Raw genomic sequence first — 27,876 nt, forward strand, 5'->3', positions numbered from 1 at the left:
GTCTCAGGATACAAAATCAATTGTGAAAAAATCACAAGCATTCTATACACCAATAACAGACAGAGAGTCAAATCATCAGTGAACTCCCATTCACAATTGCTTCAAAGAGAATAAAATACCTAGGAATCCAACTTACAAGGGATGTGAAGGACCTCTTCAAGAAGCATTACAAACCACTGCTCAACGAAATAAAACAGGACACAAACAAATGGAAGAACATTCCATGCTCATGGATACGAAGAATCAATATCATGAAAATGGCCATACTGCCCAAGGTAATTTATAGATTCAATGCCATCCCCATTAAGCTACCAATGACTTTCTTCACAGAATTGGAAAAAACTCCTTTAAAGTTCATATGGAACCAAAAAAGAGTCCACATTGCCAAGATGATCCTAAGCCAAAAGAACTAAGCTGGAGGCATCATGCTACCTGACTTCAAACTATACTACAAGGCTACAGTAACCAAAACAGCATGGTACTGGTACCAAAACAGATACGTAGACCAATGGAACAGAACAGAGCCTTCATAAATAATACCACACATCTACAACCATCTGATCTTTGACAAACCTGACAAAAACAAGAAATGGGGAAAGGATTCCCTGTTTAATAAATTGCCTTGGAAAACTGGCTAGCCACATGCAGAAAGCTGAAACTGGATCCTGTCCTTATACCTTATACAAAAATTAATTCAAGATGGATTAAAGACTTAAATGTCAGACCTAAAACCATAAAAACCCTAGAAGAAAACCTAGGCAATACCATTCAGGACATAGGCATGGGCAAGCACTTCATGACTAAAACACCAAAAGCAATGGCAACAAAAGCCGAAATTGATAAATCGGATCTAATTAAACTAAAGAGCTTCTGCACGGCAAAAGAAACTACCATCAGAGTGAATACGCAACCTACAGAATGGGAGAAAATTTTTGCAATTTACCCATCTGACAAAGGGCTAATATCCAGAATCTACAAAGAACTTAAACAAATTTATAAGAAAAAATAAAACAACCCCATCAAAAAGTGGCAAAGGATATGAACAGATACTTCTCAAAAGAAGACATTTATGCAGCCAACAGACACATGAAAAAATGCTCATCATCACTGGCCATCAGAGAAATGCAAATTAAAACCACAATGAGTTACCATCTCATGCCAGTTAGAATGGCGATCATTAAAAAGTCAGGAAACAACAGCTGCTGGAGAGGATGTGTAGAAATAGAACACTTTTACACTGTTGGTGGGACTGTAAACTAGTTCAACCATTATGGAAGACACTGTGCTGATTCCTCAAGGATCTAGAACTAGAAATGTCATTTGACCCAGACATCCCATTACTGGGTATATACCCAAAGGATTATAAATCATGCTGCTATAAAGACACATGCACACGTATGTTTATTGCGGCACTATTCACAATAGTGAATAGACTTGGAACCAACCCAAATGTCCATCAATGACAGACTAGATTAAGAAAATATGGTACATATACACCATAGAATACCATGCAGCCATAAAAAAGGATGAGTTCATGTCCTTTATAGGGTCATGGATGAAGCTGGAGACCATCATTCTGAGCAAACTGTCACAAGGACAGAAAATCAAACACTGCATGTTCTCACTCATAGGTGAGAATTGAACAATGAGAACACCTGGACAGAGGGTGGGGAAAAATCACACACCAGGGCCTGTTGTGGGTTCGGAGGCTAGGGGATGGATAGCATTAGGAGATATACTTAATGTAAATGACGAGTTAATGGGTGCAGCACACCAACATGACACATGTATACATAGGTAACAAACCTGCACATCGTGTACATGTACCCTAGAACTTAAAGTATAATAATAAAAAAAAGGAATTAGGAATAGGGAGGTTAGAAGTTGAGTTTTACATATATAAAGTTTAAGATGCTTATTCAACATCTTAGTGAAAACATCAATTAGGCAGCTGGATATACAAATATGAAGTGGGGAGAGATCTGGGCAAATCTGGAGTTGGGGAGACCTGGGACGGAGTTGAAAATTTGGGAGTTACTGGCTAACATTTAAATAAATGAGACATTTAAAACAATAGGTAGAGATCACCATTCAGAATGTGAGCAGGTGAGTTACTAGGCAATAAGAAAATGAATAAGACAAAGAGAGAGAGCAGGAAGAAGCAATTCCCAAGCAATGAGTAAAGCATGCTACCAAAAATCTAATGGCAAAAGCAACACTTCTTAACTAATGTGTCAACAAACATCTATGACGTTAAGAAATTTTGGGTATTTAGAAGTAACAAAAACAAGAAATTCTTGCAAATGGTAAGAAGAACCCTTCAATAATAAAAGGACCAACTGCTGAGAGGGAGTTAGGAAAGAGGATGGAACATGCAAAAGAGTATTTTGATCTTTAGACAAGGGAATTTTAGAGAGAGCTCACACTGAAAGAGCAACCATTCTCTTGGCATAATAAACAAAGGATGTTTCCTGATTCCTTAGTAACAACTGGAAATGGATATTACAACAATATTTATAGTATTCACGGTTTTTATATTTAATATGTGCTTAAATTAATTACAGAGTAAATGTACTATCATTCATTTGTATGTTGGGAAGCGCAGTCTTTCTTGTTTCATCATAAAGCTTCAAATTAAAAATATCTCATAGACAGATAACCATAAATACACATTAAAGTACACTTATATCTAATAGATGCTTCCTAACAAACATAGTCACAATCTTGACATCACTACCAGTAATTGCCTCATACTTATACCATATGCTGCCACAGTGGAAAGCACTTTGGATATATATATTAAGAACTTTAAAACGTTCATTTAAAAATTTTTTTTTGAGATGGGGTCTTGGGGGTCCTGTTATGTTTCCCAGGCTGGTCTCAAACTAAGCTCAAGCAATTCTTCCACCTCAGCCTCTTGAATAAATGGGATTACAGGCATCTGCCACTTCACCCAGCTCTGACAAATTTTGGTCTAGTAATTTTATTTCAGGAAATATATCCTAAGAATGAAGGGGCCAACACACATCAAAAAAAAAAAAATTCAAGGATGCTCACATTACATAATGTTAGAAAATTATAGTATCTTCATACACTGGAATATATTAGGTAATGTGTTAGATGGTATTGATCAGAGATATCAATACTGGAGGATAAATTGTTATTAAGTATTGTTAGAAACAAAAGAAGTCATCAGTCAGTAAATTCACAGTAGAATATAGTAATAAGTGTAACCCTATGCAAAATCAGATGAAACAGGAAAAACTCAACAGAAAATTTACAGTGTTATAATTATAGAAGTGAGGTTTGCCAATACCTCTGTGGGAGTTTAACCTAGTAGGGCTAAGATGTAAGCAAAAATGGAATTGAAAATGTACCTTTTTCTGTTGTCCTAAGATCGGTTCCTTCTCTTTATGCCATCTATATTTTGATAAAATTACATATATAAATGTGGTAATTGTTAACTAGAAGTAAAGCAAAATGTCCTAGTTAGTTTCATCTTAAGGAAAGTTCTGAGACAGGCCCACTGAATTAGTCAAGTAAAAGGTTCTAAATGACAAAGAGAATAAATTTGGGTTTTATATTTCAGGAATTTCACTGCAGCTGGATGCTTGGGAATGTCTTAGGTATGGTAGACCCGTTGTTCTTATTGCTGAATTTGGTGATAACCTGTATAAACAAAAGGAGTTTTGTGCATTCATAAAAATGTATTATACTCTTCTGCATCATTACCAGAAAGAGACTTTTAGCTGGAAAAACACAAAGCTCATTTTCCTGATGGCCTGGGTAAATTGGCTTGGGATTGGATCAATTGCAGCAGCCTGCCATTTAGATTGCTCACTCTATTGCTTGCTAATACCCAGAAGGGTCAACTCTGCTCAAAGTAGGTTGTGGGCATTAAATCAGGAATCAACAGATTATGTCAGCGTTAAACATGTTCATGAAGAATTTGCAATAAACCTGCAAAATGTTTATATTAAAAGCAGGAAAATTTTATATATTCAGTAGTATCTCAATAATGTATAAAATTATGAATGAGAAAAAATGTTAAGAGTAGTTCTATCTAGAGTAGCAATGTAAGGATTTTTGTTTTCTTACTTTATATTTAAAAAATATATAGTAAGAGTGCATAGTACTTGTACAAATAGGGAGTATGGACAGTTTCTGGGACTCAGAGTGAATAATAGCCAGTAAGCAGTTTCCCTTAACAAGGTTCACTTCTTTCTGACTATGCTTTATCACTGTTAAACACTAAACTAATTGAGGTCCACAACAAAGAAAATAATTAACAAATTAGTGAATTGTGCTTCTGCTTATACTTCATTCCCCAAATGCCTAATCAACCTTACTAAACATAGTTTTTTTATTAAAAGTAAGCAAAAAGCTAATTTGTAAATTTTATTATTGTCCTTCCTTGATACAAATGTTTCCTGGCCCATGGGAAACTATGACTTGACTTTTTCTTCTTCCTTTCTTAATCTTTGCTCACTGTGAACCTCTCATTTCAAGTAGAATGCATGATACAGAACTCTCTAAAATTTCATTCAGAACATAGAAAGATGCTGCCACCTGCCTTTCCCTATGTTCATAGATACCCAGCCAACAAAGAAGCAGAGGATGACCACCACTGACACTATCAACCACAACATATATGTGTGCTGCAGAATCCACCCTTTCTCTAATGACTTGGAGCTGCATACTTTTTAAATGTATATGATTCTCAAAGATACATTGTTGTATCTCCGCTGTTTCTTTCATAAACCAAGAGATGTTTAATTATAAACAAGAGTTAACAGACCCAATTCACTTTACCTCTGAGCAACCAAGTCCTCAGATGTAGAAGCCACAGGGCATGTTGTGCCAACCTCTTTCTAAGCTCATGTTGCTACACTTTAAAATTAAGCTATGTATCCATTATCAATTGCCCTGTGGGCATTCACTGACTGATATTTTGAAATGTTTTCTAAATCACCTGATTAAAATTGGTTTCTGAGCCCATCGGCATATATCATTAGGTTCCTGAACTTATTCCAAGAACAGTTGTGGCACAGACATCCTGAACAGTCTTCCCGTGTGGGGTCTAAAAAGAGAACACTTTCTGAGTCAACCATTACTTCTAGTGCTCAAAGGTAAGGTTAATTAGGAGTCACAGAACTGGTAAAGTCAAAGGTACTTTTAAAAAGTGATTAATTACTAAAAACTCTTGAACCCTTTATCTCTTGAACCCTTTATCACATCCTCAAAGTAGTAGAATGTGAAAATTTTTTATAGGAACAAAGATATTATGCTGACCTGGAGACCTGGAAGAAGGCAACTTCTGAGATAGAATAAAATCCTGAGAAGCAGAAACTGAAGGATCATCATGTATAATCAAAAATCTATAGCAAATTAAAACTTACATTTGGGCTTTTACTCTTTCTTAAAACTACTAAGCAAGAGAGCACTCTCAGATGACTAGTTTTGTGTAATGGTGTCTTGTTTGTTTATTTGAATGTTCTCTGACAACATTTATCTACAGTTTCACATATTTTTTCCAGATTCAAATCTTCCTTGCTACTTTATGCTACTCCCAAAAGATGAAATGGAGAACTTAGAAACTTTTACTCCAATCTTCTACTGTAGATTCCAGCATTGAGTAAGGATGAGGAAGAGGAAATAAATGGTATTATTGTCAGCCCAGAAGACACTGCAGGAGTAACACATTTTATCAAGACTACCCTATCTTTATACTCCTGGAACCTGAAAATACTGAAAATCCACCTAGGCAATTAACCTTAAAACGTTCTTCTGCATCTCCTTAGCATATTTCTAATTCTTTAAGAATTTCTTTTTATCCATTGCTAAGGAATCTCCCTTAAAGCTTTCCTTATTTGAACATGATCATGGATTTAGGAAAAATAAAAGCATCAACTCATTTATGGGAAAGATTTTAGACTTTACTTTTCCCTGAAGAAACTTTATTAGCCATAAAACATGATCAAAACTTTAAAAACATCTAAATCCACCTAATAATAAAGAATTTTTTATTGGCACACTCTGAGAGCCTTGTTTATCCCACAAATAAAGCTATTCATTTTGTGCTTTTGTTTTCCAGTATCTCATTAACTTATCTTACACAAGCACATCTAAAATAATCTCTTCTGCTCTTTCTTTACAATTCAAAATTATCCCTGATAATGGCTTTTAAATGCCAATATCAGGGATCTACCATACTTTGTGATCAAAGGGAAATATTGAAAATACAAATATGGTATCAGGAAGTACCAGGAAAATAATCTCTCCCCTGTGTTTACCACTATATTATGCTACACAATATAAAATACACAGCATGCCTCCTATCCTCAAGGAACTTGTTTTACCACCTACCTGAGGAGAAAAGATACATATAAAACAACAGTGAGCAATACAAATAGCATAGACTAAAGTTCTGTTGACACACTATTGATATTATACTGGATAATGTCATGATTCACAGAAGAAAGCCAGTGTGTATCAGAGTCCACAATAAATTTCAAGAAACTAAATGTGCCTTAAGAGAGCTAATATGTTGATAGAGTGACTCAAGACATAGGGATCCATCTCAGAGAGGACCAACAGTGCATTTGTAGAACACATTGTTGCATCTCCGCTGTTTCTTTCATAAGCCAAGAGATGCTTAATTATAAACAAGAGTCTTTGAATTAGATGAAATAGGATGATCATAAAACTTATCATTCAACAGGACACTTTTGAGAGTGAAAGGGAAAGCTATTAATAATTACACTGAGATAAAATGTATAATGTATAAACTGGGATTATTCCTGAGAGAACTAAGACATGTGGTCATCTCAACATTGAACACTTATTTTCTACTCTTTTTTCTTTCATGGGTATTATGGGTATTTGTGAGATTGTGAAGTATTTTAAATGTTGTGGGAGAAAATAATCATCAAGAAAAAATCTGAGATTTTTCTGCTCAGAGCCAAGGGTACTAGGGAAAGTCCAGGAGTACCTTGAAACAGATAAATGCAAAAATAGAAAGCTCAGTATTCCCATTACTATTACTGTATAACAAATTTCCCTAAAACTTAATGGCTTAAAAAAAAAATTTTATTATGCTCACGTATTTGGTGAGTCAGAAAATTTAGAAAGGGTAACTCAAGGATGGCTCATCTCTGCTCCACAGTGACACTGGTCTCAACTGGGAAGATTTAAAGGCTACATGTTGGGGTCATCTAAAGGCCTGTTCACTCACATACATCTACTCTGGGATGACGTGAAGACTAGGACTGCTGACCAGAGCACCAGCATGTGGCTTTGCTTCCTCATGGCATGATGGTCCCAGGGTAATTAGATTTCCTGTGTGGCAGCTCAGGGCTCCAAACAGGAGTGCCCCAGAGAACAAGGCAAAAGATACATCATCTATTGACTCAGTCTTGTAAATCACACAGCTTCACCTCCATCATACTCTATTGTTCAAAGAAGCCGTAGGCCCACTCAGATACAAGGGGTGATGTCATAGAGAAAATAATACCCCACTTCTCAATGGGTTAAGTGACAAAGAATTTTGAGGCCGTATTTTAATATCAACGAACATAGGTTTGATGATTATTTTCTCCCACAACATTTAAAATATTTCACAATCTCACAAATACCCATAATACCCATGAAAGAAAAAAGAGTAGAAAATAAGTGTTCAATGTTGAGATGACCACATATCTCAGTTCTGTCAGGAATAATCCCCGTTTATACATTATACATTTTATCCCAATGTAATTATTAATAGCTTTCCCTTTCACTCTCAAAAGTGTCCTGTTGAATGATACGTTTTATGATCATCCTATTTGGTCTAATTCAAAGACCTATCTCTACATAAAAAAGGAAAGTAACACCCTCACCTCTCTCCAAAATAATTCATCTTAATCTAAAATATCCAAATTAATCAACTATATCACATATTCCAAATGCATTTGCTTTTTGAGTAACATGCCAGTTACCTTATCAGTATGTGAAGACACCAACCAGTAGTCGATAGTAAGAACAAGGCAGAACCCAGAAAACATGACTTCAAGATTCCCCCTTAATTTAGGTCCTATCTCTGGTAACAGCGCAGTGTATAAATCCAGTTTTGTTTGTTCATGTAAGAAGTCATTACCTTCAATGTTAGTTTTGTAGAGTTCTAAATGTAGTAGAGAAGCAGCTCTCCATGCTTTCATAAACCTTTTAGTGTCAAAACACCAAAAAGGGCTATATAAATAAACTGCATATTAAAAAAAAACAGCTTCAAAGGCATATTTTCCTACTTCAGTTTGAGAATGAATAGATAAAAGAAAAGTCAAACATTCTTTTAAATAGTCTTTGAAAAGACTGGAATTTTTTTGTTGCAACTTTTTTAAGCAAAGGGATTTATTTCCCCAAATGGAGCCTTTGTCCCACTTGGACACGTTGTACAAGTCAGACTATGTCCTAACACTAAATTGCATGCATTTACAATTCAGTTAGCACTTTCTCTTAGATGTAAGGGCATTTTCCTTGGATTTCTAAGGAGTTTGCTGTCAAACTCTAACATTTAAAAACGTTCAGCAAAGAAGAAAGGTGAAAGGAACTTGGTTTGCATTTAACTAAGAAAAATTTATCACATTAACTATGGATGCTTAACATCAGGTCATAAAATTCTTGTCATGCTGTCAGTGGGGCTTTCTCCCCTTATTTGTGCCTGCATTGCTAGAACTAGGAGTTTTCTACCAAAAGATCCATTTAGGGATTTTCCATTAGGAGATTATTAGCTACTCTTCTAATAGATTAAATTCACAAGATTCCATTTATATTGAGAGCAGGGGAACATTATATGGGCTCTACTTCCCTTAATCTGATTTTATTGTTCTTATGTTAGAAGGGCCTCAGTCCACACATGTTAATTTCTGGATACAGTTGTCAAGAGTTTAAATACTAGTAAAGAGTTATTTCAAACATCCTTAGTTAAAGTTCCAGAACATATCATATCCCACATGACAACTTTTATTTCACCTATAAGTCTATTCCAGTTATGGTTCTGTGCCTGGAGTCCCCAAGTCCATCCCCAGATTTGGTGATGTGCTAGGCAGACTCACAGAACTCACAGTTATGATGTACTACAGCCAAAGGGTACAAGCAAAATCAGTAAAAGGAAAAAGTACATGGGACAGAGTCTAAGGAAAACCAAGTACACATTTCTAAGAATTTTGTCCCTGTAGAGTTACATAAGGCAACTTAAATTTCTTCAGCATTGAACTGTGACACTTGTAAAATGTTGCCTCCTAGGACATCTCTTTAGAGACTTAGTGCCCAAGGTTTTACTGGGAGCTGGCCATATAAGAATCTCTGCCTAGGACATACCTAAATTCCAGATTCTCAGAATGAAAGCAGGTGCTTAACATAAGCCACATTGTTTGCACAAATAGTTTAAGCACAATAAACTACTCTTATAAGTCAGAGAATGGTGGGAAACATGCCCAAAATCTAAGTACCCAGATGCCAGCCAAGGGCCAACCCTGCAACCAGGCCTTTCTAAAAATGGTCTCAGCCCAGCTATGTTAGCTCTTTCCTATGCAGGTTCCCTGCCACCTGAGATCTAGATGAGTTTGACTTGAACCCCTTTCCCAATCTCATACATTCTGGAAGATTAAGCCCTCTTAAATTTTTTTAAACTTCCTGGGGCCATGTCTTAAGGTCTTTAGCTGGATTTTTCAGGGTTTTTTTTTTTTTTTTTTTTTTTTTTTTGGCCTCAGCTGCCTGACCTCACCTACTTGGTAAACAAAGAAAGGCAGTCTTGTGCACCTTCTTTTATCAGTATTCAAAGCACAATGATGGCAGTGACAAGTACACAAGAGCCTCCTCATATTTGTGACAGTACTGTTCATTTCCACTAGCGCTTTTCTAGAGCTGCTGTCCCTCTCATCACTTTCTACTCTTGCTTCTAGCAGTGCTTTTCCCATTGAAATAGAGGTACCAAGCCAGACAGGATGATTTTAAGATTCAAACCACGCTCAAGTGATTCCCATCAGTGAACCAATAACCATACTATATATACTGGTTTGTTTATGTAATTCCCTAAAATTATGTATCTAAAACAAGGAAACTTCACCTATTTAATGTTACTTATGAGCCCTTATGTATTGTCCTTTCCTTGTAAGTTCTGATCAGCCTCCCAGAATGTGAAAAAATATTGGAATATTTTAATACATTCTACATAAAATTATCCTTCAAGGAATTTCATAGATCCTCCTAAATTTGAAAGCAAGAAATGAACCTTTCATAGAGCTCTATGCCACTGGAAAGAAAAATTCAGCATTAAGTTTTCTGCCCTGTGAAGCACTATTTGACATTGTAATTTTGCACAAATATAACATTTAGGAATATCTACATCAGTGTGGCTCAAAATTCCATCCTTGCCATGTTAGGTCTTTGTAACACATCTCTGATTCCTCTCATTTTCATGAAACTCTGGTTGTGCTTTAGAAACTGTTTCCCCCATAGATCATTTTTCATTCAATTTAAATTAAGCAAATGCTCACTTGAGCAGCTAAAGCTCTCTTAAGGACACTTAAATTAATGATAATTATTTAAACATTCATATTCTCATATGCAGTTCTCCTGATTTACCCTCTAATCAACATAATTCAAAATTATATCCATAGAGAGAGAGTTAATTCACATATTTTATAGGAGAAAAATATATTTATTTTGAGGGTTATTATTTTAAAGGAAAATGAAGGAATTTTAATTGACTTGTGAATTCATCACCTCTATATCATTCAGTTGCAAGATAGTCTATGCAACCTTAGGTAAAATGTTAGAACCTAAGATCCTTGCTGAAACAAAACATATTAATGTAAAGCCTTCTGGTAAAGTCTCATAAATGCCACATTCAAAGTCTTGGGTTTTTCTTTGAACTCTGTCTCCACATGTGCAAGCTTCACTGTCTTAATCTATAAAGAAGAATCATAAATATTAAATAAGAATATCTATGTAAGCTGTGAATGCATTCTGCAAACTGTAGCAGGTAACAGTCATCAGACTAATATTACAAGACAAAAATTTAAGGTCAACAAATCTTCATGATCCTTTCTGGTTTCCATTAGCCTTATCAGCATCTTGTATTAGATAAATCTCGCATTAGATAAGATAACCCTGTCTTATCTTTGCTGTTAGAACATGTTCCTTGAAGGTCAACTCATCTCCACGGCCATCACATTTGTCATGGTGACTTACATAATATAAGTGCTCAATAAATATGAATTGAATTAATATAGAAATTGAAGTGCTATTCACCCTTCTCTTCATAAAAACTCAGGCTCATAGTTTAAAAGAAAAGGTGCATATTCCTCAGTCAAATACATCATAGCACTACACAGATTTTAGTTTTAAACCCTCACTGGCCAGTGAATTTAAATGGGCAGTGGATATGCAATAATGAAAAGGAGAATTGTGTTAAAATGTGGGTAAGTCTCAAGGTAAGTATAGGCAGGACAGGAGGAAACCAGTGAGGCAACTTGGATACCTACAATCAAACATAGTAAGAGGATCAGTAATTGAAACCTGTAAAGCAAATTGAGGCCAAGCAACACATAAAGAATATATGCTTTTTTTGTTTTAATAAAACCAACCACTTGCATCAAGAAAAAAAGAACCTTATAAGCTTCCTGGGTCAACAGTAGGCAATTCACAAATTTGACCTACCTGAGGTTTACAGCAGATGATAAGTGGTGACACTTGGTTAGAGTTGAGAATAAGCAGCCAAAAGAAAAACTATTTGAGATTCATCCATAAGATATAAAAGATAAACATGACATTTCTCATTACTGTCTGTCTTTCTTTCTTTTGTAAAACTGAACCATGCTTGCTTACATAGAAACCCTTCTTAAAATTCAAGACAATGTACATGAGATGAAAGCATTTTTTCTCCTGCAAAGCACTGTATCTCATCCAGTTACAGGAAATACCATGGCAGCATCATCTGAAACACCGTCTGTGAGATTAAGCATAAAATGGAAATGTACGTTTCCTACTATCATATACTTGCATGGTGTAACCAAGAAGAAGCTTAAGATCATACCTTTCCCTAAAATCCTCTAGTCTTTATCAACTGATGTTCTCAACATTAAATTCTCTATCTTTGAATTAGGACATTGACTGCTGGTAGTCATTATTAAAATGCACATATTTCCTAAGAGGCGTAAAATATCAACCCATTCAATGGTTAACCAAACTGTAGTACACCCATAACATGGAATGGTACTCAGCAATAAAAAGGACTGGAGTATTGATAGATGCATCTTGAATGAATCTCTACAGAATTATGATGAATGGGGAGGGGGAAGACAATCCCAAAGATATATACTATATGATCCCACTTATATAATATTTTTGAAATGACAAAACTATAGAAATGGAAAACAGATTAGTGATTGCCAGGTGTTAAGAATGCAAGGCATTTGGAGGCAGGGAGAAATGAGTGTAGTTGTAAAAAGGCAACGTGAAGGATTTTTGTGTGATGGGACTGTTCTGTATCTTGACTGTGGTGATATATACACAAACCTGTACATGTGATAAAATTGCACAAAACTAAACACATATACACATGTGCATGCACACACACACACAAGTAGGGGTAAAACAAAGCAAATAGGAACAAGATCAATGAATTGTGTCAATGTTAAATCCTTGTAGTATGTTATAGTTGTGTGCAATCGTTAGGACTTGCCTCAATTCTTCTCTTCCTAATTGTACCACAGTTTTTCAAGATGTTATCATTATGAAAAGTAGGATAAAGGATACACAAGATCTCCTCTGTATTTTTCCTTACAACCACATGTGAATCTACAATTATCTCAAAATAAAACATTTAAATTTTTTAAAATATCCATTAAATGATTTTGGCTATTAGATACACATGCTCTTACTTGAAAGCAAGGTTGTAGGACACAGATAAGCCAAATTAATATTTAGAAACCATGCAAAATGGAAAAAAATGAGCTTCATAATTGAAAGCCTCCATTCAATGCCAAGATCTGCCACTGCTACCAAATTATGTGAACTCTTGGGTGCTCAGTTTTCTCATCTTCAAAATGGAGCTAGCAAAGCCTGTTTTGCATAGTTGTTGCGAGAATTAAATTAAATAACCCGTGTCTGGGGACTTGGTTGGAACTGAGGAAATGAGAGATATTATTCTTAACAGGTGAGCAATAAAGAGGAACATCACTGGATTTTCTCCAAGAAGACAGAAAAGTGGGATATATTGAAAAAGTCCTAGAAGCTCAAGGCAGCTTGCTGGCAAAACAGATACTGAGGTACTATGGGGACCAAATCATTTGCAGCAGCCACCTCTTCATTTCCCTCTGGAATGCTCTCAACAGATATCTACTTGGCTGTGTTCCTCACTTCATCCAGTTCTCTGTTCAAATATAAGCCTATTTCAAGGTTTAATCTGACTATCATAGGTAGCCATTTTTCCTAGTATGTAGCAATGTAGAAAGGGAGGTAATCTAAAAAAGAGACAAAATGATTATGGCCACTGCCCTCTAAAACAAAATAATTCTGCATTCATCTTCTTCTCCTAGCCTCTTCTTTCTACATACCATTTCATTCATTCACTCAATATAGTATCTACTGTGTGAAAGGCACTCAGGATATGAAGTGTCTTTCATAAACATCTCAATGTTTAAAGCTGCCTCTTCTGATTGACTTTGGCCCTCAGTAGAATCTAGGCTGTTACTCCTCATTTTCTGGTTCTTAGTGAAAGCAAATGGACAAGTCAAACACTTGTGCAAAATTATAAAGCAGGTCCTATTTATCTTTGATATTATTCTACCTCCATTCCCACTCCATCACTACAACATGATCATCAAACCATTCCTTGGCTGCCTAAACCAGTATAATATCTTATCCATGCCTGATCATTCATAAAGGTTACCCCATAACTTTCCTAAATTTTACAATTACATTAATTTTAGTATCCTTCAAATTACACCAATAAGGAGGGCACAAATTTTCCCCTTTTACATAATGTTAAGCCTCTTACTAAATCTTTTCTACTTAAGCTTACTTAAGTACAGCACAAGTATTCTGACAAAAAGTTAACTCAGAATACTGTAAAAAAAAATTAGCATTTCAATTTCTGATTAACTTCCATTCTGATTCATAACAACTGTATTTCTCTAGTAGAACATAGTAATTTTTAATGCCTTTCACTGTTACTTTTATACCACAGTCTGTCTTGTAAAAATGCAAATATCAAATGAAACTTTCAACTCTACTGAAACACTGTACCATCATTTTTGGAAAAGCATACCTGATTCCATTTCAAAAAGTAAAATATTAGAGAAGTAACATCAAGTTGTAAATTATCTATAACAAACCCATGGATTCGATTTCTGTCAATTAATCCTGCCAATACTATTTTAGATGCTAGCTAAAGTTCTTAATAAGATAAGGCAACATCCACTAAAACAACCTCCTCAGCTAATTGAAGTGGGAAACAAATCTGGACATGTTACACAGAAAGAATGCTTTACTGTAACATTTATCTTTAACCATTTCTAAGAAAACAAAAGCCATTTTACAAATTTGCCAAGAATAGGAGTATGAGGAGTTGGTAAGGTTTTTGTTGTGCATTAAAGGTTGAAACTTGGTATGCTAAGGAAAGAGAAATATTAAGATCATAGACAGAAAAACAGTCAGGCATGCTATGTTTTTAAATTCATTCTTAGTGAACTGAATTCTTGAAAGCATTAAAAATGAGTAAGTCAGAGCCCAAAATAAGAAACTAGAATTTTTCAGATCTGATTTGTTTTACAAAAATGCTATATCTCAACAGATTAGGTAACAGATTAGAATATTCAACAAAGTACTTGCTGCATAAATCATCAAAAAAGTAAGGGAAAGTAGGAGAACCACCCAACTAGCTCATCTGCTAAACAAAGGCACTTCATTTTCCTTGGAGAGCTTTGGCAGTTAACATTTGGGAGATTTAGAAGGTTGAGTTTGAATGGGCACAGTTTTTTTTTTTACATAGTCCTAAGTGAATTAAGTGCTGGATGTAATGCTTTCAATGCTGTCTTTCTTTCGGTTTACTTAAAAATGACATAATAATACAGCATGTACTCACTACTCATGAATATTCTATCTACAGGGGACCAACAGCAGCCCACTACGTTACTGTTTTCATCTAAAAGAGTCCTAAAGAATATTCTAGCACCCACTAATAGTATTTATTTGAGAAGGTGGAATGAATTTTTGCAATTCATTCATTCCACCTTCTCAAATAAATACTATTAATGGGTGCTAGAATGGGTTCCAATCTTAGCTCTGCTACTTACTAGCTGCATATCCATGATTCAAGTTACATAACTTCTCTGGGCTTCAAGTTTCATATTTGTATGGTAGGGATAGTAATGTTACCTACTTCATAAGATTGCTTTAAGAATTAAGTAAGTTAATATACCTGATATACTTACAACAATGAGTGGCACATAGTAGTAACTAGTAAGCTTTTCTTGTTGTTTGCCAGGCCCAGTACTAAGTGCTAAGAATATTATGGCAACCAAAAGCAGAAAAAAGTCTTGCTCACTTTGTATTTTCAACTATTAATTTAATACATATACAATTTGCAACTGAAATAATGGTTCATAAGGGTAAAAATTAAAATTCTATAAGAGTATATAACATAGGAATTTTACCCAGCTATAGTGAGAGTCACAGAAGTCTTCCTTGAAAAAATGAGCCTGCGGTGAGACCTGATGGATGAGTATGAGTTAACCAGAACAATGCTGGAGGCATCATGCTTCCTGATTTCAAACTATACTACAAGGCTACAGTAACCAAAACATCATGGTACTGGTGCCAAAACAGTTCATACACCAATGGAACAGAACAGAGGCCTGAGAAATAACGCCAAACATCTACAACCATCTGATCTTTGACAAACCTGACCAAAACAAGCAATGGGGAAAGGATTCTCAATTTAATAAATGGTGTTGGGAAAACTGACTGGCCATATGCAGAAAACTGAAACTGTACCCCTTCCTAACACCCTATACAAAAATTAACTCAAGATGGATTAAAGACTTAAACGTAAGACCTAAAACCATAAAAACCCTAGAAGAAAACCTAGGCAATACCATTCAGAACACAGGCATGGGCAAAGACTTCAGGACTAAAACACCAAAAGCAATGGCAACAAAAACCAAAATTGACAAATGGGATATAATTAAACTAAAGAGCTTCTGCACAGCAAAAGAAACTATCATCAGAGTGAACAGGCAACCTACAGAATGGGAGAAAAGTTTTGCAATCTATCCATCTGACAAAGGTCTAATATCCAGAATCTACAAAGAACTTAAAACAAATTTATAAGAAAAAAGCAAACAACCCCATCAAAAAGTGGGCAAAGGATATGAACAGACACTTCTCAAAAGACGACAATTATGCAGCCAACAAACATATGAAAAAAGCTCATCATCACTGGTCATTGGAGAAATGCAAATCAAAACCACAATGAGATACCATCTCATGCCAGTTAGAATGGCAATCATTAAAAAGTCAGGAAACAACAGATGCTAGAGAGGGAATGTGGTGAGATAGTAATGCTTATACACGTTGGTGGGAGTGTAAATTAGTTCAACCATTGTGGAAGACAGTGTGGTGATTCCACTAGGATCTAGAATCAGAAATACCATTTGACCCAGCCATCCCATTACTGGGTATATACCCAAAGGATTATAGATCATTCTACTATAAAGACACATGCACACATATGTTTACTGCAGCACTATTCACAATAGCAAAGACTTGGAACCAACCCAAATGCCCATCGATGATACACTGGATAAAGAAAATGTGGCACATATATACCATGGAATACTACGAAGCCATCAAAAAGAATGCAAGGACACAGATGAAGCTGGAAGCCATCATTCTCAGGAAACTACCAAAGGAACAGAAAAACCAAACACCACATGTTCTCACTCATAAGTGGGAGTTGAACAATGAGAACACATGGGCACAGGGAGGGGAACATAATACACCGGAGCCTGTTGGGGGGTGGGAAACTAGGGGAGGAATAGTATTAGGAGAAATACCTAATGTAGATGACAGGTTGATGGCTGCAGCAAACTACCATGGCACGTGTATACCTATGTAACAAACCTGCACATTCTGCACATGTATCCTAGAACTTAAAGTATAACAAAAAATAAAATTTAATTTAATTTTTTAAAAAAAGAGGCCAGGTGCAGTGGCTCACGCCTGTAATCCCAGCACTTTGGGAGGCGGAGGCGGGTGGATCACAAGATCAGGAGTTCGAGACCAGCCTGACCAACATGGTGAAACCCCGTTTCTACTAAAAATACAAAAAAATTAGCCAGGTGTGGTGGTGGGCACCTGTAGTCCCAGCTGCTGGGGAGGCTGAGGCAGGAGAATGGCGTGAACCTGGGAGGCAGAACTTGCAGTGAGCCGAGATCGCACCACTGCACGCCAGCCTGGGCAACAGAGTGAGCCTCCATCTAAAAAAAAAAAAAAGAAAGAAAGAAAGGAAGGAAGGAAGGAAGGAAGGAAGGAAGGAAGGAAGGAAGGAAGGAAGGAAGGAAGGAAGGAAGGAAGGAAGGAAGGAACCTTCCAAATTGAAGACAATCACGTACAGAGACTTTGTAGTAAAAAGCTTCAGAATAAGTAATAAAACACATCACATCACAAAAAAGGATAATCAACTTGGCTAGTTGTGGTGGCTCACCCCTGTAATCCCAGCACTTTGGGAAGCCAAGGCAGGCAGATCACTTGAGGTCCAGAGTACGAGACCAGCCAGGCCAACATGACAAAACTCTGTCTCTATTTAAAAATTTAAAAATTAGCCAGGTATGGTGGTGCATACCTGTAGTCCCAGCAACTAGGGAGCCTGAAGCATGAGAATGCTTGAACCCAGGAGCCAGAGGTTGCAGTGAGCCAAGATTGCACCACTGCACTCCAGCCCGGGTGACAGACAGAGACTGTCTCAAAAAAAAAAGATAATTAATTCCAGGGAGAATGAAGTTATTTAAGAAAAAAATGTAATCATAGTATACTACTTGGTTCAGTTGTTAATAATACTTACAAAGTTATAATAATATAAACACTGAATAAATGACCAAAGCTTATGTATATATAGTAAGAAAATCAAGGAGGAAAACTTGTAGAAGAGGGGTGGTTGGGGAATATGTAAATGAGTTAAAACTTTATCTTCCATAATAGGATAACAGAGGCTAAATGTACAGTGAACAAAATCTAGAAATAGCAGCATATGAATGTCATTTAAAACTATGTAAATCCCAGAAGAATTAGCTAAAAGACTTAAAAGTGCTTGACTATGGGGAAATGAATTAGATAACGGTAGGAATAGGCACAGGACACCTTTTTCATTGTAAGATCATAGTATCATTTTATTTTTAAACTGTGTGCATGCATAAGCAGGGCAGCCATGGAGGTGTACCACTGGGATATCTTTCAAGATAACCTGCTGTAAAAAGTGTAGTTGACTGACAGCACTAGCTGCTGCTCCCATGAGCCTAGTGGGGTTCTAATGCCAGCCAATCCTGCCTGAAACACAACTCCTCTAATGGGCAGTTTTGACTCAGGGATTCCCACTGGCCTGGCTGAAACCACATAAGAACTGTGCTTAGCTCTGAGGCTCTTCCTACCCAATCTTTCCTTCCTTCTTTCCTTTTGCAGGTGTCCAATCTACATCACATTCTGAATGTTTTCCTTGTCTACTCCTGTTCCTTCCCCTTTATGCTTCACGGGAATCTCCCTGAAGAAATCCCTTGCTTATTGAATCCCATCTTGGTTCCTGCTTCTCAGAGAAATAAAACTGGCACAATAATTTTGATAAAATTGTTTAAACTTGAAAATGGAAAAAAGACCTATGAAAAAATCTTTAATGTTCAAATGGAGCTTTGCCACTTAAAAAAAAAGAAAAAGAAAAAGAAAGAAAGAAAAAACTTGGCAATATACCTGAGTTCAAAATCATTCCCAGTAGAGGAAACAGCATGAACTTTGGAGTCAGAGAGGCCAACCTCAGGTCAACTGTGTAAAACCCTGGTTTTTTAATTTATGTCGTCTATGATCTTGGGCACAATCAAGACTCTCATTATTTGTAAAAAGTAACTCCTTTTTAAGTTGTTGTTGCATATTAAGTGAAACATTAACTCAGGACAAATGTTGCAAAATAACAATAATAATAGCATGAACCACTTAAGGAACTGAAAATAGGCCAGTATAGGTGAGAGTTAAATTGGTAGTGTAGTTTTGTTTTATATATATATATATATATATATATATATATATATATATATATATATATATATATAAAGAGCCTCATTATGTTTAGAACTTTTGTCCCTGAAATTCCATTTATAGGTATTTAAACCAAGTATGTAAACAGAAATACAACAAAGTTTATAAACAAGTATGTTTAATATCAAATTATTACAACCTAAAAAATGTTAGAAACAACTAAAATATACAAAAATAAGAGTTAGGTTATATTCAAATATACGAGTGAAATATATTTCTCAACTATTAGAAAATAATTTATAATTTGGGAATGACAGGAAAGTGGCCACAACATAATACTAAATGAAAAAAGTTAGGTTTATAACTATACAGTACATAATTACACAAATATTATGTTTATTTTATATATTATATAGCATGTCAAACAATATCAAATTATTTCTTGTTGGGATATATGTATAGGAGGGAGAAGGAGACAGAGATAGAGAAAAAGAATTTTTTAAATGGCAAATGTTAACAGTACATAACTGAGCAGTAAGATTATGGGTCATTTTTCTTTTCTTAAATGAGGAAATCTGAAAACCATCAGAATAGTATGACAATGCAATAATGCCATCATCTGAAAGCTTAGCACTGAGTAGACACTGAGCATACAAAGGGTGAATCTCACTGACAGTGATGAATACTTATTCTTGAATAAATCATTCAAAATTTAAAAAACCGAAAAACAAAAAACCTAGTTCTCCACCAGTGAATCTATCCTACAGAAGAAGCTTACAAGTAGTTGTCAAGAGCATCAAATGTCATAATTGAAAATTGGAATTTACTATGATTGAGAACAAGAAAAGAGAAATTAAAGTAGAAAATGAGAGTTTTATAATCTGTCATAGGGTTAGAGAAAATTTAAAAAGAGTTTTAAGACAGTAGATTAAAGTGATGTACATGCATTCCCCCATAAACTCTACTTCTGCACTTAGGTAAGTAATTTACACTCCACTCAATATAGCATCAGAGTTAATTAAATTTCTGCCTCTCTGACAGTTAAATAGACATACTTAGTTTTCATCAAAGCTAACAAGTTAGAGCACTATAATTTTATTGAAATAATTAGCAACTGTCATAGATAATGTGCCCCAACCTTCTTTTTCTACCAGACATGAATTGAAAGTGGCAAGAATAAGAAGAGGTTAAAAAAAAATCCTGAATGGAGTCCTTTAAAACCCAGCTCATGGGCTGGGCGCGGTAGCTCACGCCTGTAATCCTAGCACTTTGGGAGGCCGAGGCGCTCAGATCACGAGGTCAGGAGATCAAGACCATCCTGGCTAACACAGTGAAACCCCGTCTCTACTAAAAATACAAAAAATTAGCCGGGTGTGGTGGCCGGCGCCTGTAATCCCAGCTACTCAGGAGGCTGAGGCAGGAGAACGGCGTGAACCCAGGAGGCGGAGCTTGCAGTGAGCCGAGATGGCGCCACTGCACTCCAGCCTGGGGGACAGAGGGAGACGCCGTCTCAAAACAAACAAACAAACAAAAAACAAAACAAAACAAACAAACAAACAAAACAAAAAAACCCGCTCATGGAGGCTATTATTCTTAGCAAACTGACACAGGAACAGAAAACTAAATACTATATGCCTCACTTTTAAGCAGGAGCTAAATGATAAGAAGTTATGAACACAAAGAAGGAAACAACAGACACTGGAGTCTACTGGAGGGGTTGTCGGGGAGCAGAGAGACAAGCAGAAAAGAAGACTACTGGGTATTGGGCTTAATACCTGGGCAATAAAATAGTATGTACAATAAACCCCCATGACACGCATTTACATATGTAGAAACCTTTACATGTACCCCAAACCTAAAATAAAAGTTTTTAAAAAGTTCAAAATAGCTCATTCCTTTCAGCTATATGTACAGAGATTCTCCCGATTTGTTCTCTATCTCCCATTTTCAAATTTACAATCTATAGCTAGATTAAAGCATTCAAGCAACAATCCAAGATTCCAGTCTACAAAGAGCGCTAAAATGACACAGGTGTCCTTCCTATAAGTTGAAAAGCAAATTTTCTGTCTTCACTACTTTCTTGTGTAAAGTTTCTTTATGTGGAGGTCCCAAAGAAGCAGATGAAAGGAAAGTAGGCATATGCATTAAAAGTAAACAGCTATACAATATTTACTAAGTATATAAAATATGATTTTTAATTATGCATAATTTATAAAGACAACATGGAATCCAATTGCTTTGGTCTAAATCCTTCTCTCTCTTCTCCCACTTGCTAATTGACCTTAGGCAAGTCATTCAACCATTGCATGCCCTCAATTTTTTCATCAATAAAATGAGAATGATAATGCTACCTGTCTCGTTGACTTGATATGAGAATTAAATGAGTAAATACCATAAAGAGCCTATAACAATAATGCCTGGCATTATTGTTACTGCTTTTAGTAATAAAAAATATTTCTACTCTGCTTCCAAAAAATAAATGTTAAACAAATATTTAAAGAACATTGGTTTAAAAGGCATTGAATATTTTCTTCTGTTCAAAATGTGCAGTCTCTCAGTTGTCCCAAAACTTTTATCTCCTCCCCCATTGCTGCCCCTCCCCACTTTTCAGTTTCAGCTAATTCAGCTTTGATTGTTAAAAAGCGCACTCAGACTGGTTTTCTTCAATGATGTTTTCCCTTAACCTGTCACCTCTCCTTGCATGTGCCTCTCCCAGTTAGGAATTCTGGATCCCATTTTTGAAAAGGCTTTCCTTGATGTAATATCAGTATATTTTTGAAAAACTTTTCCTTTCCATGACCCAAGACCTCCACAACTGCACTTGAACCAAAGCACACAGAGGCAGTCAAATATATAACTCGAACCTACCTTTCCTCCATGTTATAGAAATTGTAATAACTACATCTTAATGCCTCAAATTTTTCCCTGCTCTGTTCCCAGTGTTGCAATTTTTATCTTTAGCGCTTTTGGTTTTAGTAGTCCATCCACAGGTTGCAACAACTACATTCATTGGCACCATGGTAAATACTAAGTCAAAATGCATCACAAAACAAGGAGATAATATACGCCTTAATCTAAAATAATGAGCAAATAAAAACAATCTGAATTATTTACTGGCAATTGTGTCATATGTATTGTATACTTTGTTTTTTAGTGATTTAAACCTATAGTATTAAAAAGGTATTTATACTGACATTTTCTATTCAGTGTCCTCTTTAAAATTAACAGTAAACATTTGTTCATCAGCAAATGAATGGATAAACAAAATGTGACATATACATACAAAGGAATAATATATTTAAAAAGGAAGTAAATTCTGATACATACTACAACACAGATAAAACTTGAAGAGATTATTCTAAGTAAAATAAGCCAGACTCAAACAAAAAACAAAAACTGTATGATTCTACTTACATGAGGCACCCAGAGAAGTCATATTCAGAGAGACAGAACATGGAATGGTGGTTGCCAGGGTCCGAAAGGAGTAGGGAATGGAGAGTTGTTTGATGGGGATAGAGTTTCAGCTTTGTCAGATGAAAGGAGATTGATTGCACAACAATGTGAATGTAATTTGGTGTACAATTGAACTGTACACTAAAAAAAAAGTTTAAGATGGAAAATTGTATGTTATGTGTATGCTACCACAATTAAATATTTTTATATAAAACAAAATAAATTTTTTAAAATGCTTATGCTCCCAAATGGACAATCAAAACCTTGAAGTTTATCCCAAAGAAATAGTAAGAAATTCTAACTAAGGTTTATGGGAAAGAATGTTCACAACAGTATTATTTATAATATGAAAAATTGGAAGGAACTTCAGTACCCAAGAGTAAGAACATAATAACATAAGTGATAATATGGCAATATGATATACTTTAATTGACATAGAAGCTTAGTCATTAAAGAACATTTAATGCCAGAAAATACTAATAACATAATTCTAAATGAGAAAAAAAGCAATCTAACATTATTTACACTATATTTCCATTTTTGAAAAATAAAATATATCTTTTAAAGTAAGTATGTCATCTTGTAGTGGGAAATACTTTCTAATTATGCTAGTAAAAGTATAACCCAAAAGGAGAGACCAATCCATCTGAGAACATAAACATGTAATAGTTTAGTACCTCAAAATACATCATAAGCAAAATTTAATGGAAAATTGCAAACTGGGAAAATGTTTACAACATATTATATGTGATAAAGGATTAATATAATTTACATATAAAGAGCTTTTACAATAAATAAAAATAAAGATGACTACTGTTACCTCCACGAAAATGCCACAGCACCTCAACAGGCAATTTGAAGAATCATGATGAAAAACAAGCTTTAAAATATATTCTGTTTAGAGTAGCTTTCAAGATGGCTGATTAGAAGCATTTCATGCTGGCCTCCTCCACTTAGAAGAACTAGGTAGTCATACTTCAAGTACATTTCCAAGAGAGAACACTGGAACTGAACAGATAAATGACAGAGGACACCAAAAGCAGAGAAAAGGAAGGAGGAGAGGAAGCCTCCATGGTCAGGATTGACACAGAGCCAGTAGTGACTTCCCAGCACAGATAAAGGGTGAGTGAGAGACTTGCAAGAGCCCACATCCCCCCGTCCTGGCCATGGGAGAATCCTTCATCCCTCCCCACCATCGAAACTAACCTAGGGAGCTGCCAGGAGACTGTGAGACGTACCTGCTCCAGAGAGGAGCTCATGCTGGGTCCCACATCCTTTCTGAGACCTAAGCCACTACAGAAAGGTGTCTTTTTCAAACCTAGCCTTCAGCAAACTGCACACTGTCCTGGGATCCAGCAGCACCAGGACTGGGTATCTCAGAAACTCAGGCTGTCACTGCTGGGACAGGGGAGTGAGACAGAAGCAGTCTGACAGTCAGAGCTAGGAAGTGAGTAAGACCTAGGCAGCAACAGCTGATCTCAAAAAGTGAGCACTGCATTGCCAAGACCTGAGACGGGGACATGAGCAGGGCATGAGTTGCTGATGAGACTTGGTCATGAGCTGGGCATCTGTTCTTACAGCTAGAGAAGGGGGTGAGCACCACCAAGACTGGGTCATGAAGGGTACATGCATTTCCCACTCACCAGCCCAGACTGTAACCACTGAGGAAGGACCCACCCTCTCCAGTGGCAGATCCTTAGCACAGCTGCTACTTCCCCTCCAAACACTCTATGTCCTGAGGATTGCCCCACACCTGCTCGTCACAGTTGATGCCCACTCTCAGCATTGCAGGGCCTAAGCACAATCCCACCTAGCCCAGGTTTGCCTCCAAACTCTGAGACAGGACACATATCTCAGAGTCCTGGGGACTTCCCAACCCAATCCGCCACCTTGGGCACCTAATTACTCCTCTCAGAGGCCTAAGTTTGTGCCTAAACTCTCACCTGTTACCACCGTAGCTAGCACCTAACTGCAAGCACCACCTGTGGGCCTTGAGACTGGCCTTCCCAGCCATCACAGACACTGCCAACACCAATGCACACTGCTCGGGACCCAAGAATCATCCAACATTCCTGCTCTCTTTAGCTACACCACGCCAGCTGCCCATGGGTCCAAGAACCTACCTACCCTCCAGTCCACAGCTGCCACTACTGGCATCTAAGCAAGCCACCTGGAGGTCCAATAATCAACCTGCTAATAACCACCAACACAGGTGCCAGGGTATACCACCATAAGTCACAAATACAGGCATACTCAGCCCACTGCTGCCACTACTGTGGCCTAAAGAGTGGTGCACCTGGGATCCCAGTCCTGAGCACAAACTCAACAAAGCCTCCACTAAAAATTGCACCCTAACCCACTAAGGAAAGCACAGATACCACTAATGCTATACACAGCCAACAAAACCATACAGAGGCTACAGTATTGCATGCACCCAGAATCAAAGCCAAGTACCCTATCCAGCCAAAACCAAAGATACATCTTCAGGAAAATATCCTTCCCTACAAAAGTAAATTCCAAAAGAGGAAGAAGCAAATATTACACCAGATGCAAACGTATCAACATAAGGACACAGGAAACATGAAAAAGCAAGGAAATGGGATACCTCCAAACAAACACAATAAATCTCCAGCAATAAATCTTAAAGAGAAATTTTCAAAATCCCAGATAAAGAATTCAAAATACTGATTTTAAAGAAATTCAGTGTAATACAATAAAATTCTTAAAAAGATACAAAGATATTAGAAAATTCAGAATATGAATGAGAAATTTACTAAAAAGACAGATTTTTTTTAAAGAACCAAATAGAAATTGGGGAACTGCACAATTCATTGAAGAAAATACAAAAGACATTTGAAAGCTGCAACAGACTAGATTAGGCAGAAGAATAAATCTCAGAACTTGAAGATAGATATTTTGAAATAATCCAGTCAGACAAAAACAAAGAAAAGATAATTTTTTAAAAATAAGCAAAGCCTTCTAGATATTTGGAAAAACATAAAGTGACTGAATTAACAAATTATTGGTATCCCTGAGGGCAAAGAAATAAATAAATAATTTAAAACCTATTTAACAAAATAATAGATGAAAACTTTCCAAGTCCAGCAAGAGATGTAGACATTCACATACAGGAGGCTCAAGGATTCCCAGGCAGATGCAATGCATAAAGGTCTCTTCTACAACACATTATAATCAGATTGTCTAAAGACAAAGTTAAAGAGAAAATCCTAAAAACCGCAAGAGAAAAGCATCCAGTCACCTATAAAGAACACCTCATCAAACTAACAGCAGATTTCTCACAGAAATTGTACAGGCCAGGAAAGAATGGGATAATTATTTTCAAAGTGCTCTAAAAGAAAAAAACTGTCACCCAAGAATATTATATCTAGCAAAATTGTCCATCATTTAAAAAAAAAAAAAAGGAGAAGTAAAGTCATTCCTAGACAAACAAGGGCTGAGGGAATTTGTTACCACTAGGCCAGTACTACAATAAATGCTCAAAGGAGTCTAAATCTGGAAGTAAAAGGATAGCATGACATTTACCATCATGAAAAGTATGAAAGTATAAAAAACTCACTGGTAAAGCAATCATGCACAGAAGAAAGAAAAAGGACCTAAATAGTACCACTACAGAAATTCATCAATTCACAATGACAAACTATGAGAGAAAAAGAAAGGAACAAGAAATAGATAAAACAACCAGAAAATAATTACATTGAATGTAAACAGATTAAATTCCCTTCTTAAAAGACACAGAATGGCTGAATGAATTTAAAAACATAATCCAAGTATATACTACTTAAAAGAAACTGACCTTACTAACAAAGTCACAAATAGACTGAAAGTAAAGGTATAGAAGAAGATATTCCATGCAAATGAAAACCAAAAGTAAGCAGGAATAGCTATAATTATATCAGATAAAACAGACTGTAAGTCATAAATAGTAAAAACAGACAAAAAAAGGTCACTATATAATGATAAAGGGATCATTCCACCAAGAGAATGTAACAATTCTAAAAGCATGTGCACCCAACACTGAAGCACCTAGATTCATAAAGCAAACACTACTAGATCTAAAGAAAGAGATGACAATAAAACAATAGTGGAGGACTTCAACACCCCACTCAGCATTAGACAGATTATTCAGACAGAAAATCAACAAAGAAACACTAGACTTAAATTCTACACTAGATGAAACGGATCTAGCAGACATTACAGAACATTCTATCCAACAACTACAGAATATACATTCTTTTCATCAGCATATGCAGCATTCTCCAGGATAGACCATATGTTAGACCACAAAATAAATTTCAAGAAATTTTGAAAAATCAAAATTATATCAAGTATCTTCTCATATCATAATGGAATAAAACTAGAAATCAATACCAAGACAAACTCTGGAAAGCATACAAATACATGAAAATTAAACAATATGTTCCTGAATTGCTAGTGTGTCAACAAGGAAATTAACATGAATATCAAAAAATTCTTTGAAATAAATGAAAATGGAAACACAGCATACCAAAACCTGTGGAACACAGTAAAAGCAGTGCTAAGAGGAAAGTTTATAGCAATAAATACCTATGTCAAAAAAGTAAAAAGATTACAAACTACAACCTAACAATGAACCTCAAGAAACTAGAAAAGATCAAACCAAACCCCAAATTAGTAGAAAAACAAGAAATAATAAAGATCACAGCAGAATTAGATGAAATAGAAACTAAAACACACAAAAGATCAACAAAATGAAAAATTGGTTCTTCAAAGACATAAGGAAAACTGACAAACTTCTAGCTAAAATAACCGAGAAGAGAGAAGACCCAAATAAAAAAATTCAGAAATGAAAAAGTAGACATTATAACTTACACCATAGAAATACAAAAGATCATTAGAGACTATTACAAACAACTATATGCTGACAAACTGGAAAACCTTGAGGAAGTGTGAATATATAATGAATGAATGAATATACAAACTTCTTAAGATTAACCAAAAAACTAATCACACAGAAATAGAAAACCTGCAGATCAATAACGAGTAGTGAGATTTAAGCAGTAATAAAAAGTCTCCCAACAAAGAAAAATTCAGGACTGGATAGACTCACAGCCAAATTCTACCAAACATACATACAAAGAAGAA

The 27,876-nt window shown here is 35.9% G+C and overlaps 1 protein-coding gene across 1 annotated transcript in view; it reads left to right on the forward strand.

Moving 5' to 3' along the window:
* Nucleotides 1–27,876, forward strand: part of FKBP3 (FKBP prolyl isomerase 3) — a 466,553-nt gene that overhangs the window by 99,366 nt on the left and 339,311 nt on the right. The window lies entirely within an intron of this gene.

The sequence above is a fragment of the Macaca thibetana genome, chromosome 7 (genome assembly GCF_024542745.1).
Source record: "Macaca thibetana thibetana isolate TM-01 chromosome 7, ASM2454274v1, whole genome shotgun sequence".
NCBI classification, from domain to species: Eukaryota; Metazoa; Chordata; class Mammalia; order Primates; family Cercopithecidae; genus Macaca; species Macaca thibetana.